The sequence below is a fragment of the Athene cunicularia genome (assembly GCF_003259725.1).
Source record: "Athene cunicularia isolate RWA chromosome 7 unlocalized genomic scaffold, athCun1 chr7_part1, whole genome shotgun sequence".
NCBI classification, from domain to species: domain Eukaryota; kingdom Metazoa; phylum Chordata; class Aves; order Strigiformes; family Strigidae; genus Athene; species Athene cunicularia.
In genome coordinates, this window is record NW_020799107.1 from 34,118,488 (window position 1) to 34,134,068 (window position 15,581).

Here is a 15,581-nt window from a genome sequence, read left to right on the forward strand (position 1 = left end):
TTTTTTTTTTTTTTTTTTTTTTTTTTTTTTTTTTTTTTTTTTTTTCCTAGAGGGGGGGTTGAATTTGTAATAACGAGAGCGGTAAACTTGAGCAACACTTGTGGCACAGAAGGCCCAGCTCCGAGCCCGGTGCCCAGACCTGCCATCACTTTGGCCATCAGGGTGGTGGCAAGCTCTCTGCAAAAAAGACGAGGCGGGAATTGGGATTAAACCTCTGCTTTTTGGTTCTAAAAGCAAAAGAGAAAGCAGTCATCCCTGAGATGCAACCCGTGCTTCTTTGCAGAGATCCCTTTTGGGGCGGGGGTCCCCCCCTTGCTGTCAGCGGCTGGAGCAGCAGCAGTGCTGGGCTGAAAGAACATCAGCCAAAGCCCCCGAATGTTGTTGTGTCTTCATGAGGCCGATGGACCATTTTGCGGTAGATTTATGAACATGGAAAATTGAGATTTTTTTTTTTTTTGACTTTGCTTTAACAGGACTGAATAGTGAATATAAATTATATAATTGCAGAGTAGCCCCCGTTCTATTTACCTAGGACTAGATCAACTCTACTTTTTCCCGGCTTTCTTAACGTTTCACTATTTTCCCCACTGACTACTGATTAAGCTAATAGAGGTGAAATTACCAGCAGAGAATCTGGGTACAAAGCTGACATTTTGATGACCATCTAAAAGTTTCAGAGTCGATCGATTGCCCCAATTATTTCTTATCACCGCCCCGGGGAAAACATTTTCTCTCCCTGTGACTTTAGGAGATTATATTTTAAAATCTACGGAAACACAAGGGTTACAAAGACATTTAGAAAAGCCCAAATGATTTGAAACAATTAGATACTGCAGCATAGTTTTCAAAGGGATTCCATGTGTACAGAATTGCCCAATATCTGGAAAATTGCTGCTGTTCCACGAGTGGCTGTTGACTGTGTTAGATACCAAGAGAAGCAGAGGCACACGTCCCGCCGACCGTTGCACACCTAAATTCCTGATTTACCCACGGACTGGCAGACATCCCCTTTGTCAGGGGTGGCATCACACTTGCCAGTCCTTCTGTTTGCTTCCCTCTGACTATCGGCGTCATCTCCAGCTCATCTGTGGATGGAGCCTTGGCCAACTGGCCCTTTTCCAAGCCCAAATCTTTGACTCTGGGTTATTAGAGCTGTCAAAAACAGGAGAGCAATTTTTTTTTTTTTTCTTTGCCATGAAAGTTTTCTCCAGGTTCTCACTCCCTCCCCGATTTATGTTTTAAAAATGTTTCTTGGGAAACTTCCTGACACCTCTCCGGGTCATTTGCTCTGTGGCATTTCAGGTCAGCGTCACATTAAAAGTACCCACATTTGAAGGAGTCATTTCCCTGTATGGATGGTGTTAGATCTATGTACACTCTTACCAATGCTTCTTACTGTATCGCTTAAAACTTGCTCCAGGCAGCATCTAAACTATTTTAAAACCTTACCATCCTTTTTTAACACACATCAGCTATCCTGCTTCAAATCTCTGACAAGGATGTGAAAACCGCAGTGTCAGAACAACTGCTGCTCTCTTCTTGGATTCTGACAAGCAACCTTCAACCTGAAATCCTCTATAAAAATGGCTATTTTTATCTTTTTCTTTTTAAAAAAAAAAAATTCAGAAGTGACTATATTGACTGTATTCCTTTCCCTTGATCTGACAGGTTGGAAATGGGTGAAAAAAATGCATGAAGCAGAATATGTCAATGCTGTTTGGTCTTCACTCTGTGGGTCCACCTGTCAGTGGGTCCACCTGCCAGTGGGCCTACCACAGCGCGGTTACGGATGGGTGTGATTTCCTAAATTCTGGGCTAGGGAGGAGGCAAAATGGTCTCTGGAATAATCTTGGCAGCCTGGGCAGGGTTGCTGTGAGCACGGATGCCCTTGGCTCCCAGGAGTCAAAAGTTGGGTCCCCGTCTCCTGTGCTATAATTTGACTGAGCCATGTCCCCACGAGTAAAGACAGTTGGATGGATTCAGCCCACTGCACATATTAGGAGAGTGATATTTATTATTTGCCCTTTAATTTTACATGTGGCACGGGCAACAGATGCCACTGAAGCCAGCAGAGATGCGAACAGGCCTACCATGCTCCCCAGAAGATATGAAGATAAGAGGGGAAGAAAATGGGATGTTACAACCGCTGTACTCGGTGCTGGGGTGGCTGGTCCTGGGCAGAGAGTTTGGAATTGATAGCAGTCATCCTGATGGCATCGTCCTACAGGGTTCAGGGCAGTGAAGTTGATCCTGGATGACTTCACAGCTCACCTATATCAAGGGCTTTGCTGGGGTGGCTCCTTATGTGCAAAACCCCTTTTTCTAGGGGAAGAGCAGAAGTGGTGGAGCCCAGGCAAAAGAAAGCAAACCGAACCACAGCAGAGCCTTGGATATCTGCTGCTGGGGCAGGTGAGTGCTTGGGTTGGCTCCTGTGCCACCACCCACCCACCAGCTGTGCCTGGCAGCGATGTCTTTGCCTGTGCCAAAGCCTGCCTGGTGGTGGCTATCGGTGGATAGAAGCTACCGGTGAGGTCTGTGTTCAGAATTTCAGGGGTAGCCTTTTGGGGGTAAGAATCAAGGTGTGAAGAGCCACACCTGATATTTTGGACGCGGTTAGAGGTGGGAGCAGTGGAGAAAGCGGAGCTCAGCTACACACAAGGAAGGCAAACTCTCCCTTGTGCCTGGTGGCGATCGGGGAGAAATATAGAGCAGAGGCTGAAAACAGTGCAAATATTTGTTCTCATTGTCAGATGTTTCCATAAAATCAGTTGTTACTGAATCACTGCTGAAGTTACTGAGCATTTAAATAAGCAGAGAGTGAGAAAAGCTAAGTCTAATTATATGTTTCATGCCATTTACAGAGGTTTCCAGGGGATTTTCTTTTAATAAAAGTGCAGTGCATCACAAAGAATAAATCCTGCAATTTTGTTATTTACAAATCAGCTGCTTCTGCCTCGAACTGACAGACTTATCCTCCATCTTACACCCTTCTTCCCACCCCAAAATGCACCCAGTACACTGACATTTCTACCAATACTCTTCAAGTGTCTACATATTATTTTATGCTCCTTAAGTCGGGAAGCAAATGGATCAGGAGAAAATAATCACAAAGGCATAAAAAAATATTCTTAAAGAGAGATACAGAGGAAAAACCCACAGTGCTGGAAAACAGGCAACATAGATGTTTTCCACATGAAGAGAACAAGTGCCTTTTACATCCCTGCCCACCAATTCCTGAAGATTTCAAATCGGAAGCCTGGCTGGAGATATGATGTAATCAATTAGTTAAAATGATTTACTAACATAAAATAGAAAACCTTTTTCATGATTAATTTTTATCCCCTTCACATTTTTTTTTCACCGCCACAACTGCTCTGCCCCTTTCTGACTCCAGATTATTTAGCAGTTGACTTTTGCATTCGGAGCGTTGCATATCAATCCCCAGGACCAAAACATGCCACTAATCTTTCCTCTGCTACGTAATCTATCGATGCAGCACCTAACCCTGCAGCCCTCATCTGTGCTTCAGAGAGGAGCGAGTCATACCGAATCAGGCCCATAACTTGTTCCTTGTTGAGGCTAGCCTCCACTTAGAGATGAAGAAAAAAAAATGAGAAAACCAAGAGGCCGCATTCGTTCTTGTCTGGTTTGGCTGTTGTCATGATACAAGAGCACGCCGACTGCTTTGGTAATTAAAATGCTACATGCAAAGGACACCAGAAAAAACAAAGGAATGAAAATAAGATGGTTTTTCTCAAGTGTAAACGTACCATGCATGCGTTACACAGGCTACTCATGTTTTACAGAGGTCTTACTACAGCCCTGCGATTCCAGGCTGGGCCTCTTTCCTGAGCAGACACCGTCCGTCGAGCCAAGTTGTGTGATTGTTTTGTGATATGGATATAACGTGGACTCGGGGCTAAATGAAGGACATTAAACTCGATTTCCTTAAGACGTGAGCCAGATTTTAATATTGCAGCTGTCCAGAGGTGAAAGGGTAATGAGGACATGAGGAATTCCTGGACGGGAAAGGGACACTTGGCCCAACAAGTCTGTCCCCCTTCAAGTTTATTACAACACACCTCCCCGTGTTGTCGATATATCCTCCAGCCTTGTCTGCCTGTATAAACATGTCTGACTATCTCTTCTGTTCATTAATACTTCGGTTCACTCGGTGGTTTTATTTGACTTAATGCCTACTATGCTGTGAATCGGATAGCTCTACAGGAATTTACTGTTTATTCTTAGAGCTTTCATTTTTAATTGGCATAATATATATATATATATTTTTTTTTTCTTTTAAACTCACCAGACACAACCGTTACTTCAGTTTTCACCCTAATTATGAAACTGGTAATATTTAGGTCTTTTTTAGAAAGGATTAGGCTCAGCCTTCATTTATATCAAGCATCTTTAACAGCCAGAAACAGCGATTGCTTCATATCTTATTCCTATTTGAGTCACTAAAGTTCTTCTCTGGAAAAGGTGATCAAAACTGGAATTATTGGAGAAAATCTATCGCGTTCCTTGTGCGATAACAGTTCTTTTGATTTGCAGGCTATCCTTTGCTGGAGTGTCCATATCACACTTTATTTATACTGAATTGGCATTGATTCAAAACTGATGTTTGACAGATTCAGTACAATTTTTAAGGTGGAGCAGGACATTTGGTAGTCAAGTATCAACTTATAATGATCTCCTAAAGCCAAGAAAGAGCTTTGAAGGCTGGCAGGAGGAAAAATGCTCCCAAGATATCAGTAACATTACAAAGATTTCTATCTGCTAACTGGTCTTCATTTATTAAAAACTATCTTTCTTTAAATTTTCTGCTAGCAAAGTTGAAGTGAATTAGCATACAGATGCTTCCTCAGAATGCCGACATTTTAAAAAACCTGGGTTTTTCCCTTCCTCTGAGGCAACTCAAAGGAGAATGTCATTAGAGATCTGAACACAAACATGGGGAAAGAAACACAAGTCACAAATAAACCTACATGATTTTGAAATTTCAAAGACTGATAGGCTGGTGAAGCGAAAATACTCTGGGTGAAGTATAAAGTGGGAAGCAGGCAAAAGCAGATTGCTGTGATGCAAGATCAAGAAAAGACTCTTAAATTTGTTGTTTAAGTGCATTGAAATCCCAGAAGACCAACACATTTACAATTATTTCTGATATATCTAGCTACTCTCTCTTGTTTGGGGAGGCAACTTGCTTTTACGATGAATAGAAAGTTGGTTGTTTTGTTCTCTTTTCGTTTTTTTTATATATATATTTTTTTAAAGATTTTCCCCTGGAAAAAAAAAAAAAAAAAAAAAAAAAAAGAAAAAAAAAAAAAAAAAAAAAGAGGCTTAGCTAGCAGAGATTGTTTAGAGGAAGAAATTCTGCGCCCTGTTGAGAAACGCTGAGGTTTTATTCAGGAACTAAGATGGCAGTGCTGCGTGGACAGGGGACTTTGAGAAACTTGGAAACAGAAGAAAAATAAGAAATCTCTTGGTTTCAGGCAGGTGAAGAAACAGCTATGACAGAGAGGAAAATATAGGCGTGTAGCCGGTGAAAAAAACAATCCGTACACAGTATCTAAGAGACACAGAAAACTTCAGGTTTATATCCAGAATCCGCAGTGATTAAGAAAACCCTGTAAAAGTCTCAAAAAAATTTATACTTTTTTGAATTTGGAGGATTGAATCCAACCTTACCAGGGGGCTGGTGATCCAAAGAGGAATTGAAAATGCTGCTTTGGGCCTGGACAGGATTGCTCTGGGCAATAAGGGACGTAAAAGACACTTCCCATGGCATCTCTTGGGTTGTAAATACACACGGCTTGGGTTTTTTTCATTCCTTGTCTAAAGGTACTGTTTTGTAAAAAAGTTAGTGCAGTGACTGCCACGATGTCAGATTGATCTTTTGTGAGGGTCCTTGCATAAGGATAATGAAGAGAATAATTGGTAAAAAAGCCTAACAATAAGCTGAAATTTTAATCTTTCTACAGTTCTGATAAATGCTCTTGAGTCCAAGACTTTGGGGTCTTGCTGTTGGAAGATAATCCACTGAAATGAGTGAAGTAGATATGGCAGTAAAACCAACAGAGTCTGGCCTTAGTGTCGGGTGAATTGTTTAAAGTGAAATGGATGTAAAAATTGAGAAAATTAGCAGAGCCACAGTAACCAGAGCTCATTCTTAACTAATGCTGTTTTATTTAAATACCCGGTGAAAATTCTGTGTAGTTACCATCAGGGGCTAAACGACTACTAAAAAGTCTTTAGTTAAGTAACCTCAGATGGTGGAGTGGATCCATTCAGCCCTGTTTAGCAATTTTTTCATTTCATTTTATCTTTTAATTCAAATTTATTGGAGGACACATCTCTCTGCCAGGTGAAGGGCCTAACTATTGGACTTCAGGGTGCTGTTCTTGCTTTTTTTACCATCTTCTTTTCATGGATCTGGTCCCTGAAGAGGCTCAAAAATCCTAGAGGAAGTGAGGTCAAGGGTCCCCGCCAGCATCTTCACTTTTTTCCAGGTTTCTAAACCCCTTAAAATTTTATGAAACACAGCCCCCCACCCCTTTTTTTTTTTTTTTTTTTTTTTTTTCTTCGAGGAGCACACTGAAAATGAGTTCAAATCGTATTTCTCAGTGAGGAGACATTCTTGTAAATGGGATTGAGGAGCCATAATCTCTTCGGTGCTTCTAAAAAAGCATCAGGAGGGCTGTCAGGCTCCTCCAACACAGCCCTGAGATGTAGCAGCACAGAAAAGAGCCCCGAGGATTTTGTCCTGTTCCCCCCAGGTCTGCTGGTTACGCTGAGCTATTCTGGGCAGGTCTGTCACCCCTGGGGCAGAAAGAGACTGGCAGTGCTTCAAAACTACACGGGGCTTGGGGTCAAGGGAAACAGGATTAGGTTTGTTATCTAACCAGTAACAAGTAAAAGCATAAGGTCTTACCCAAACACTTATCCATTAAACTGGGACAGAAAAAGAGTTTGTTTTATATTTTCAAAAGATTTTTTTTTATCTCTTCTGAACTTCCCATCTCCTAAAGATTAAAGAGCTCCAACCACCCTCTTGTCTGTTCCTTCCCTTTTCCTGAAATTCCAGTTCCTCCCCGAGCTCTTCCCTTCTCCCCAAGCAGCACCTAAGTCTCCCTCTTCCCCTTGCGTAGCACCCTCCACCTTCCATCCCTCTGCCCACGGGGAGCATGTTTTCACGTTTTCCACTGCCTCAGAAAAACCTGTTCGCTTTGCTCTCGGAGCGCTGTGCTCCATCCGGCTCAGCAGCGCGTTCCTGGCGGTGCTGATGCTGCATTTGCTGGGGATCTGGATCTTGCATTTATAACGGGTGTTAGACATTCCTTGCTAGAGCCCCTCTAACTTTTATGTCCCCGGCACATTCTGAGACGTTACCTTTGATATTCTGATTTAATTCTTTTACATAGATTAGAGACAAGACAAGCTCCTAACCTGACCCAAGCACTACCCTGTATTGACTGCCAATCTCTAAGTCATTCGGTGAATGCTGTTGTCAGACCCTTATCAGTTCATTAAAGTTTGTTATCATTTATGCGGTGGCTCTGTACCTTGCTGGTAATCTCCAGCGTAGGATCTTATCAAACACTCTTTTGAAAGTCTAGGCATATTGTATACCATCTATAGTATTTTTCTCGTCTACCTTGGCAGGGATATCTTTGAAGAATCCCAACAAATTATTTGAGCAAGATTTCCTGCTCGTAAATCCACATTGGTTGACTCAAATTAGGATTTTCAGTGCATTTTCTCACTAAATCCTGCAGAACAGTTCTTAGTCTATTTTTTCATAGCTGTGAATTGTGTTATGTTAATTTGTTTATATTACGATTAAAAAAAATATTTTATATGTATGTATTCCTCTGCATATGCATGTGTACACAAAAGTGCCTATATGTAATGGAGATTATATTGAAGTATATTGGGCTTTAAAGCTGAATACGTTAAAATAGTTAATGCGGTATAAAATGCAAAGGATAGAGTTAGGGACAGATCTTTGGCTGGAGTAAATGAATTTGACTTTGAATACATTTTGCTAACTTAAATGGTGTTAACTTGATTTATGTGAGCTGAGGAGTTAACCCTTGTGCACTGCACTTGCTTTACTCCAGTGCCAAGAGATCAGAATGACTGTTGGGATGCTTCTTAACACTTCTGATTTATTACAGATCTCTGTCCATATTTCTTATGGATTTCTTTGGCTCCAGAAGCATGTTTTTATTTGCTGCTGCAAAAATAATTCTGAATGTTTTATTCAACTATATGTATTCCATATTTTTTTTTTTTTCAGATTAGTATTTTCTCATGCTTTATTTTTCCATTATTTGATAGTTTTAGGATGTTTACTGTCCTTCCCATCTTTCTGTTTACATATGTAGCTATTTCTATTACAATGATGAACGTGGCAATTTCTGATATTAGGTTCATGCTCATGATTGCAATATTGGAAAGCTAACATTTTACACAGGAAACAGTCCCTCCCCTTGAGTAGAAACCAAATGAAAAATTTAAGACTAAACCAAATGGAATTTATATAGTCTAGTTCTTACTGTTTAACAGGTGCTGTAGTTTGGATGTCACAGTCACTTTGCATGAACTATAGTCTGGCTTATAAACCACGGTGAGGAACAAGCAGTGGAGCATTGTGGTTGTGGTTCCAAATAGAAATATTTTTTCATGGAAAAGCAAAGTCTTAATGATTCCTGAGTTGCATTTTTAAAAAACAAAAAACAAAAAACAAAAAAACAAACCCAAAACAACCCAAAAACCCCTGGGTTTTGCCCTGAAAGATCAGTTTTCATGAGATGAATTAATCTTTTTTCAGTCAAGGAGAAAGCAAGCCTGACAGCAAAGCTTTTAAACAACCTGGGATCACCCTTTTCTCACCTGCAGCAGAAACATGAGGTGGCAATAAGATCGAAGAGTGTTGATCCAGGGGAAGAGCTAGGAAAAGCAACATTCGTTTAAGCCACGAAGCTTCAGGGGGACACCACAAACTCTACACGCATTACTGAGCAGCCTGGGAACATGCCAAATCTTATGGGGATCCCTACCCTTCACCCCACCCCGGGGCTGGACACCTTTCTTTCATGGCAGAGGAGAAGTCTGCAGTGTTGTACAGAGCACAGCGTCAGCTACTGGTGCTTGCTTTCACATAAGTTGGTGACAAAATTGTGTGTCCAGCCCAAGGGAAAGCCCAGTCAGTTTTAACGTTGGTCTGAAAAAGACCTAAAAGATGAAGGACCACAGGTTCAACAAGCTTTGGTGGTAGCTGCCCACTCCTCTTACTGGAGCTCTTCTGTCTTGGGGAACAACTGGTTTTTAAGTACCTGCTCCCAGGTATGTTGATTATATTACAGTGATTAAATATATAATATATGGAACTGGAGACCAGTCTTCTGGTCATGGGACTGCGCAAGGTCAATTCCATTTATAAACTGCTAAGCCCTTGGTTTGGCATGCCAGGAACAAAAATATCTAAATGAGAAACTATATTTGTAAGTCCTGAAAGATGAGGTCCCACCTTTGAAGCCCAGTCAGAAGAACTTTTTCATCAGAATAACTACAAAATGCCCCCTAGTAAAGCATATTTGTTTTCCTCTCGTTCACTACTATCAGATTGCCACCACTGTGTGTTACAGGCACGCTTTCCCCCACCATTGGCTCTGTCAATTCTTTTATTGTTAGTAAGATTTTTCTCTTTGAATGAATAATAAGAGCATATATTGGGGTTTTCTTAATTGTTCTTTTGACCCGAGTCTATTTATTTTGTGAATCACCCAAGGTTTTCTCCGTAAGAATGTTTTTTTATTGATTTATCTCTTCAATCTATGAAGATCTTTACGATAGCAAGGTTTGAACTCCCCATCATTAACTTTAAAAGTTATATTGAAATTAAATGTAATTAAAGCTAAATTTTATAATTAGAATTAGTTATATAACCGTATACATGCCTAATTCCAAGAACGGGGCCCAGCATAGCTACTGGCCTCTTGGTGGACTAAAAGCATTGCCACTACAAACAAACTTTGTTAGCTTCCACATAGTTATCATACCAATCAATACCTGAATAATTAAATTCCTCCATTATCAAATTCTAGTCTTCTTTATCAGCTTTTCTTCCACCAGTAATTTTGTTGTCTTAATCTGTTTTTTCTCTGAAAGTCTATAGCAACCTTGGAGTTTCACCAGATAATCTTTCCCTTTTTCTCTGTTAAGTTCTCTAACCCAAATTATTTAATGCCAAAACCTGAAGTCTTTAAAGATGATTCCACTGAATGGAAGTTTGATCAAACTGTATTTTGTTTCGTTTTAATACAGACTACTAATTTTATCTTGTCTCGCCCTTGAGTGAAATCCTATACATGTAAGTATTTGAAATTGCCATTAATTTTCTTGATTCATTCTCTTATTGATTTTCTTTCCAACTTTTTCCATCCAATGTATCTAATAATTATTAGAGATGAGGCAAGAACCGAATGCCTGCATCCATTCCCCCTCTGAGCTTTGTGGCTCGCGCTCATCTTTAATTAACATAAATGTGAGCAAGGAAGTTTCCCAGACTAATACCAAATTCTTGAATGTTACATTCTTTCAACTTTTTCTGTTGCTTTTTTTTGTTTTGTTTTTTTGTTTTTTCCCCTGCTGCATTTTGACACAGTTCTGGTCAGGGGTGGCTTTTTGAGAAAGGCATTACCCATCATGAAGCTTCGTGCTCTCCTTAGCCCTGATGCCAAATAACTTGAGCAGAAAGGAAGGGAAAGGATTCCTGCTCCCTTTTATGCTCCTGCAAATGCAGCGAGGCCAAATAACTCCAACTGCTTTCATCTGTTCATTACTCTATAAATGCAACACTTTCCAAAAGAAATTCACCGTCGAATTAAGGGGGAAAGTGGGACACAAAACAAATGGGGGTGATAATGAATTGAAGTGATGATCTGAGGAGCTCATAGTGCTTCATAAGCATTAATTAATTAAACCTTACTAGATCCCAGTGAGGTAGGTATTATGGCCCATACTTCAATCCTGGCTGCCGTGTGCTATTTCTGTATCTCAATATCATTTTGTTAATGTGTATTTTGATGAGCGGACTGAAATGGTGTCTGACTGGTAGAGATGACTGTGCATCTATTTAAGCTGTGAATATTCTGCATGATGAGCCTTCATATGGAAACAACTTTTTTCTTTTTTTTTTTTTTTTTTAAATACAGCCTTGTTCCTGAATAAAAAGTGCACGATAAATGAATTATCTGGACAACACTGAAGGACTACTGTCGATGTGTAGTTATGTACAGTATGTAACTCATTCTGTTATAGAATGAAAATGAACAGAACTTTTTTTTTTTTCTTTCTTTCTGTTACTGCAAACCTGAGTGCACTTCACTGAGAATGAAATTTTATTTCTTTTGTAAAATAATTTATCTAAGAATTTAACCTACAATTTTAACTACAATTATTAGAGGTGTGAAGAGCACAGGAATTATTATCTTATTAAATAGCTCTTATTAATACATTATAAAACTTATTCTGAGGTTTAGTTGCAAGAACAATGTTTTGGTTTTAGTACTGATGTAGAGCTTTGACTCCTAATGAGTGTTTTCCTTTTTTTTTTTTTTTTTTTCATCCTGCTCTAAACAAGATGTTGTTTATTACTTGAAACATTATATGTAAGCCCCAAGAATATGTTACATGTGACTGGAGCTTTGGCAGACTTTGAGAAACTGAAGTTTCCAGAAATTTTGCTATGTTTAAAAACCAGAGCCATGTTTTAAGGAAAGATTTCTACTTCCAAATGTGTGGTTGCCTGAACCTTTTACATTTTCAAGTCAGATTCCTCTGCCAAATAACACACTGTACCTTAACTATAATAAAAAAGCAGAGACTCTGTGTTTATAAAAACATTACAGGAGCAACTGTGATCATATTTCTTGAATTTATTCTATTCGTGTGCTCAAATATGCATTTTTATAGTAAGCTCTCTATTGCACCGGTCACTTACAGGAGTAGAAAATGACATGTACAGGCAGAAGGCTGGCATAATGCAACAACCCAAACTAGTAAAGTACAGGAATTCAGAGCCAGACCAAAATATGAGGTCAAGGAAGTTGCTCTTATAATAATAGTGGTTATCTGTTTAATGTGTGATCTGGCAGTGATACGATGTTGACCATAAGCAATTATGCATGTTTCTAAACTGGTGGTATACGAGCCCTAAGTAACTATACGCAAGATAGATGGGCTGTGAGAAATGGGCACTCACTCTACTCGTGTGGTTCTTCTTGCTTAATGTCAATTAAAATTACAGCTTAGTAATAGATAGAAGAAATTGTCCTAGTGTAAAATAATGTCTATATTCACTCCGTTGCCATATACTTAAAATCCTATATTGAAACCAGTTTTATGAAGCAAGCTCCTGTCTGAGCTGATAAATGCTGCATAATATTCTTCTTAACAGACATGTGGTTAGACATGCTTTTTCGAACTCACTGGTTATTATTTGAAACAGCTTTCTTCACAATCAAGTTCTAATGTCGGTGTCTGTGAACGATGTCCTTGTTCTGTATTTTGTCATGCATGAGCCTGGAAGGGAGCAATGCCCTCAATGTACGTTTAGCTGCCTGGCGTTGACCTAGCAGGAGTTAAAAGGTCTTTGTGATACCAAACAGCCTGAGCACAGATTAGGACCTGGGAACTGCTGTGCTGTGGCCCAGGCTCTGAAAACAATTTTTTATGACTTTGGTGAATTCGCCGGACAGCATATCTTCTCATTAGTTTTTAATAGACTTGGATCCCACTGTTAAAACAGCCCCTATGTCCTCCTCTGTAAAACGGGACTGCGATGTTTTCCTGGGCTTAGGAGGATGTGGCTAGAGTGGAAGCTGTGCGGTTGAGTTAACTGCGGTAGAAACTGTGCTAATGAGCTATGGAGACACCCAAGAAAGCCTCTTCTCCCCAAGAGCAAGCAGTTGTGTACAATTTGGCTCTTTCAGTATCAGTCCTGTGATCTCTGCTCTCAGTATTCAATGGCTTGAATCTCTGCCTCTGCACAGAAGGAGCTGTGGTCACCAGTCCTCCCTCCCTGCCCTGAGCACCATCTAGAAATAATAACTTAAAAAGCAGCATGTGACTTCCCTAAAACACATCCCAGATGAGGCTTAAGCAGATGGCTTCTTAAGGGCTTCTGAAGACACTTCACGTGGCTTTGGCCATTGCAGAGGTAATGACTGGATGTATATTCTTAGCAAACTCAGCACTGATACCTGCAAGGCATCCCAGGGAGAAATAGTAAGTCCTTGTTGCCTCGAAAGACTGAACCGAACAAGGATTTCATGACCAGAGCACATCAGTTAATCATCGGTAATTTAGGAGCCTTATCAGTAATTTTGCAACAATCCTGAAGTGGTTATGTGGCCACGGACTTTCACATCCCGTCAGGGCACCCGATTTGACTGTTACTTCTAGGCTTCCCAGATGTAACCCTTCATCCTTTTACTTTTCAGAAGCATAAAAATAAGGGCTGCAAAAATCCACGATTATGGCGGAGAACTAAATAAGGAAACATAAGTGCTTACTGAAAAGCCACCCCCTCCGAGAGAAATGTCAGCGACACAATGAGCACTATTATTCCACTCCTTTACAACCAGATTGGGGGTTTTATGTTAAAATCTGTAGGAAAGGGCACCAGCACCCTATCATTTTTTTTTTTTTTTTTTTTGGGGGTAACACTTCCAGAGGAGCTCCTGTGATCCAGGGCAGCCCCATGACTTGCTGCTCTGTGTGGGAGGCAGCTGGAAGAGCCATTTTCTTGCCGGCTGCTCCAGTTCACAAGCGATATTATGGCACCTTTCCCCTTGTAACTGTTGTGCAAGGCAGTCGTTCTGTTGCCCGGAATAAATTGCAACTTTGAAGGATCATGAAATGGTCATGTGCAACAAAATGGTTTAGTCCATCTAAGTGCTGTGGGTTCCTTGAGCTGAAAGGAAGAACATATTCTCTGATAGGACAGGGTTTTTTTCCAAACTTTTTTTTTTTTTTTTTTTCCATAACGTGTGTCTTATTTTAAGGGAAAATTGTCTCATTTTGTTTATCTCCTCCCATTCATGGTCAGTTGGACCCTCTACTACTTTCTGGTAATGAAATCTGTACTTTGCAAACCCTATAGCAATTATCTCCATGGAAAAGTTCTGATAGGAAAAGAATTTTTTTTTTTTTTTTTTTTTTTTTATTATGATTTAGCAGCTGGAAACAAGGAAACTGTCCAGGACTACTGTGCTACTCGTTTCTCTGCAGACTATCAGCAACAGCTCCACAGACAAAGCTGGGAACCAACAGTTTTATGTAATAAGTGTTTGGATGCATTTTCAAGTAAGGTGAGAAAATAGTGCAGTCTATGTTAGCTGATGCCCTGCTATTTGGAAACACTTCTGTTGTTTAAATAAGCAAAGTTAAAAAAAAAAAAACCAAAAAAAAAACCAAAAAAAAACCCCACTACATTCCAGGTAACCTTGCAGTTATTTCTTGGCATGTGGCACTCTTGTTGGTAAATGAGGAGGTGAAAATATCTTATATACCAAGTTCAGTCTAGCGACCTGCATAGCCACAGAGTAATTTGCTAATGTTGGGAAGGTTTCATTTGGAAGGTGTCCGAGTGCCTTGGAATAATCTTCCTAGAAAATAATGTGATTTGCCTTGTATAGTGGAATATCAAGGAAAATATTTTATACATTTTAACTGGAACCACCTCAGAATTTAGCTGTCTGGAGAAGATATTGATCTTTATATAGAGCTGCAAAAATTTGTAAATTTGCTGGCGGGGAAAACATGTTTCACTAAGCTGGAAAATTTTCTTTAGAATATGCCTTTTTCAATGCAAATATTCATTGGAAAGAGTTAAAGCATTGCCCTTTGATAATATGGAAATAAAACAGCTTGACAAGACAAACGGTTCACTTCAATTTTATAACTTTGGTTTTGTATTTATTTAAAATTCTGTATTAGATTAACCTTCTGTATTATTTCAACATCATTCAAATGAGCTTTTTTGATGTTTCCCAACCAACATATTTTGGAATGTCTTTCCCATGGAAAATTTTGACTTTTTGTTCCCATTAATTATCGAAACCACTCTTTTCTCACCAGTCTTTGTATCTAATGTATTATCTACATTTAGCATCTCTGACTCAGTAATGCTCATCTGTGTGTGCAAGGTGGTGCTGGGGACTCTGAGCATGGCCGGGTGCAAGGTGGTGGGTGCAGGCAGGAGCAGGCAGCAGTGGGTGGGTGCAGAGGCAGCTCTGTAGGAAGCCCTTGTATCTGTGCTCTCTTGCCTACAAGCTCTGAGTCTTCTCTGTGTAAAAATAGGGGTTTTGTTTGTGTCTTAAATCTTAGGGGACTGTGATGTAGGTGATGGTTTAGGAACATCGTCCTCAAAGCCTTGCCTTGGGGTCCCGTTACACAAAAGACCGGTTTTCTGCCGACCCGTGGATCTGACTTGGCTCATCTTGTACACAGAGGCACAGAGTTAGGGTGAGGAAAGTGAGATGTGTAGGAGAGGGGCAGCGAGTTGT

At 40.1% G+C, this 15,581-nt stretch overlaps 1 protein-coding gene across 1 annotated transcript in view; it reads right to left on the reverse strand.

Annotated features, from left to right (window-relative positions):
- The window catches only part of ZEB2 (zinc finger E-box binding homeobox 2), a 128,460-nt gene extending 113,903 nt beyond the window's left edge, over nt 1–14,557 (reverse strand). Inside the window, exons 1-2 of the mRNA XM_026852080.1 lie at nt 14,547–14,557; nt 8,988–8,991 (exon numbers count right to left, since the gene is read on the reverse strand). The gene's annotated coding sequence lies outside the window, so the exon portion shown is untranslated. The remainder of the gene's footprint in view (nt 1–8,987; nt 8,992–14,546) is intronic.
- Nucleotides 14,558–15,581: the final 1,024 nt, after the last annotated feature.